This window comes from Octodon degus, unplaced genomic scaffold (assembly GCF_000260255.1).
Source record: "Octodon degus isolate 3935 unplaced genomic scaffold, OctDeg1.0 scaffold00104, whole genome shotgun sequence".
Lineage (NCBI taxonomy): Eukaryota > Metazoa > Chordata > Mammalia > Rodentia > Octodontidae > Octodon > Octodon degus.
Genome location: NW_004524680.1, coordinates 4,562,345 through 4,566,474, shown reverse-complemented (window position 1 = coordinate 4,566,474; position 4,130 = coordinate 4,562,345).

The following is a 4,130-nucleotide window of genomic DNA, read 5'->3' as shown; positions in this document are numbered from 1 at the left end:
AATGCCCTCAGGATTTATCCTGAGATCCTGTACCTCAGATTGTAGAACCTTTGTCAGTGTCAGCCATGTGGATGAGTCATGGCCAATGCTTGGCCAATGTGTAGAGTGAGATTTTTGGAGGAAAAAAAAAGGACTGTAACTAGATTGTAAATTGGGAGGGAGGTTGGCGAGGAATGTGAGGAATGTAGACCAACAGATTGAAGAGTGGAAAGCAGTAGAGGGAGGAGAGGCATCTCTGTAGTCCCTGGAAGTTGAAGAGGTTAGTGGGTAAATTAGAAGAAGCAAGTGAGTGAGGGACATGACCTCAAACGAAAAAAAAATAAAAATAAAAATAAAGGTGATATCCTGCCATTCGCTGGTGTGGTGACAGAGCTTTGGAGAATTAGTGGATCACAAGTTTTTGTATAGGCCACTGGGTTTTACAATCTAGCTTATATTGTGGCCAAGCTGTCTTGACAGTAGAAAATTAATCACTTAGGTATTATGGCCTCCCAGAAGCCAAGGGAGCCGAGATTATGGACCAGGCATCCCAGTGGGGTGTGTTTCAGGGGCTGGGAACAAGTACTTCCCATGGTGACCAAATTAAGTGGTGAGCCAAAGATGAGGTGAAAAAACCCCATGTCACTTCCCACTAAAAAGCTGTCGTTTTTTAGCCTGGAGTGAGTGTGAGACAGAGAGAGGGCTAACACCCACTTTGTCACTGGTCACTAGAAAAAGCGGGGAGCCGAGGAGCAGATGGCTGAGGAAGCCGAGTGGGGACCCTGATATAAGCTCACAATTTTTGATACAAGAGGACAATACGAGGCAGGATTCCCTGAGACGAGTTTTGGGGCTCACCTGTGTGGATTAAAATTGGCCGGTGTTGGACGCAAGCTGGCAAAGGCAGGCGGCAGAGACAAAAGCAGAAGCAGAAGGCAGTTCAGTGAGGGAGCTCAAAACTGGGGCAGGGCTTGTCCCAGGAGCCACACTACTTACCATTCCAGGTCACAGCACCAAAAATGATAGGTTTTGATGGTGTCACAGCAGAGAAGCAGGCAGAAGGAAAAAGGGAAAGGGGTTTTATTATAAAGGGAAAGGGGCTTCATTATCTTGGAGGATAAGGAGAGAATTTGGGAAGATAAGGAATTCTCTGAATTGAAACAAAGGGAGACTGAGGCTTTTATGGCCTTTGCCAGGGGTGGGGCTTGAGGGGGATGTTGAGATATACCTGAGGAGCTGACTGGGCCCTTCCCTGAGGTGGCGGGAAAGGTGAAAGGAAACTGCACCCTGGGCTGAGTTGAAGAAGCAGGGAGGTGGTCTCTGGGAACATAAGCTATTGTTTCAAGGGCTTCAACCATATTGGATGACTACCATAATAATTCAGCAATTCATACCAAGGCCAGAACCTATCAAGAGCTATTTCAAGTTTGATCTTTATCTCTTTATACTACTTTTTGGCTTTCAATACCAGTGTAACATTTGTTTGTTTGTTTACTTGCTGGCTTATTTACTTCTGTGGTGCTTGGGGTTGAATCCAGAACATTTGCTCCACGCCATGTCACCAGCTCTTCTCTGGGTTTTATTTGGAGCTGGGGCATCACTAAGTGTTTAAGTGTACAAGCTGGGCTGAAACTTTTGACCCTGCAGCCTTAACCCCTCAGAGTGCTGGGATCACACGCATTTGCTGCCACACCCAGCACCTCGACATCCGTTCTTGAAAGGTAGATCCTGTCCTGCCTAAAAGGAAATGCTATAAATGGGCTTTCAGTGATGTACTGATAAAGTGTAGGAGGAGGGAAGAACTCTGGAGATCTATGATTTGGCCTCGGTCTTTAAGCAAGTCCATGGCCACCACTGTGAACATCACAAATCTTCTTCCTTTGCCCCCTCCCACACTTACTTGAGACAAAATGATTAGAAAGGTCTGGAATTGACCTAAGAGAAAGGTGAGGATTGTGTGAGACACTTGGAAATGATGGTCCTTGACCATGATGATAAAAAACAAGGGCAATGTTGGGCCAAGATTGAACAGAGAGTTTGGGGGAAGATGTCTTCACAGAAGTGTCCTGAAGGACCTTTGTGCAAGGCCATAGCTCCGGCAGAGTCTCTCCTGAGCAGCTCTTGTCACCAACAGTCAGCATGAGAGATGGCTGCTCTGATACTTTATCTTATGTTTCATTTATGTATTTCATAGCTCAGCCTTGATGAAATGGCTGCATGTTGAGTCTGATGGTTTTCAGAGGGAGAAGAGCAGGTCCTTGGGGGGCACTGCCCTCGGCCTTCCATCAAAGAACACTCCCAGCTCTGTGGGGCCAAGGCTGAGAGGCCAGGCTTCCACAGCCCCTGCATGTCCTGTGGAGCGAGTTTAGAACTCCAGCAGTGGGGTGAAGGGCTGGTCTGTTCAGTGTGCTCCTGTCAACCTGCAGGAAGGCAGCACACCCACTTCATTCTCAGCTCTGGGGGCTATGTGTGCTCCCCCCCCCACAGCTCGTGGGGTAGCAGTCTTCAGCAGGACTGGAGGGTGTGGGAATCCACCCTGCCTGCTTTACTTCTTCTAGCCTTGACCTCTTCACTAAGCCTTGATGTGTGACATATCACCTGTGTTGTTCAGTGACTCTTGATGTCAGAGCTGGCCTTGGCAGGGGGATGTGAGCCAAAGATTGGCTCAGCTCTGGAGAGGTGATGGCATCAGTCCTGGCACACTGGACACAGCTTCTTCCTGGTCCTGCCTGTGCACCCTCCCTAGCATCCTCTTGGTGCGTCCTGGTGTGTTCTGGAGAATTGTGAGACTGTGACCATGTCCCTGTTTTCCACATCCTTCTTTGGCCCAAGCAAAGGGAGGCTGGGGGTTCCTGTCAGTTTGATCTGGCCTCTTCTGTCCAGTGGGAACTGCAGGGCACAGCTAAGACCTGAGCCACAGGAAACATCCCCTATGCTGCTCTGGTCTCTGTGGCTTCCCAGAGCCCTAGGAATCACTTCTCACACTGCCTCAGTCTGGTGGGGGACTGAGGTGAGCATGGGGCTCCTACAAACCCACTGCCCTCCCAGAAGCCTGCCCTTCTGCTGATCCAGGAGTCTGGTCATCACTCCAGTCACCTCCAACCCAAGAAGGAAGAAGAAGAAATATGCCAACTAGTTTGGGACTAGATGACAAGGCCTAACTGACATAGATTAGATTAGACCATGGAAAACTGGCTGGGAAAGTAAGCATGATCTGTTCATTAGAAGATTCCAGAACACATGTGTAAAGCAGTTCCCAAAGCCCCAAACTTAGACTTCTCCCAAGAATTCTCAAAAATTTGAGCAGATTATCAATAGGAAGGACTGAACCTGATGCCAGCCTGAGACATGAGATTCCAGCATCACCTCTCAGGACCGACATGTTGAAGTTCTCACTGATTTCCTTGAGATTTAACCAGTGTAAAAAGATCTGGATGCCAAAAGGAGATTGCTATTACAGTTTTCCTCATGACAGTCCACCTACTTCTGCAGGGTCTTCTTCAATATTTTTCTTTTCTCTTATGTAGTCTAAGCTCACTCTGCAGAGTCAGTTCTTCCCTCACTCTTCACTTTTATTTTTGAAATAAACTTGGGCACTGATTTTTGCATATTTCATTCACTTCTTTGTTCAAGATAAGAACCTGGTATTGTAGGCAACTGAATTAGATAGAAATATTATAGGCAGTCAGATAGGGCCAGGTCCTCCAGGAGACAGGATGGAAGACAAAGTGACTTTACAACTGGGAAAAGACAGACACTCTGGAATGGACCACACCTCAAGACCAAGACAAAAGAGGAAACATAGCTCCATACTTCCTTAGGGATGAGCATCAGGGATTGATATTCTGAACAGGTATCAATCACCTTGAAAGAGCCCAAGTGAGTCACTAGCCCAACCCTCAACAGGAAGAGACCCTGTCCATATTCATGTCTGCTTAGCTATGTGACTCACTTCCCCATTTGGTCCTAGATTGAATCAATTTTGCCTGAGCAATGGTGCTTGTAATCCCATTGATTGACCAAAGCTTTGTCCCACCTCATGCCCAACTAAGCGAGTTCCCATGTCTTTTCTACCACCTTAGACCTGCCTCAACATATGGTTTTCCTCTCTCTCTCTCTCTCTCTCTCTCTCTCTCTCTCTCTCTCTCTCC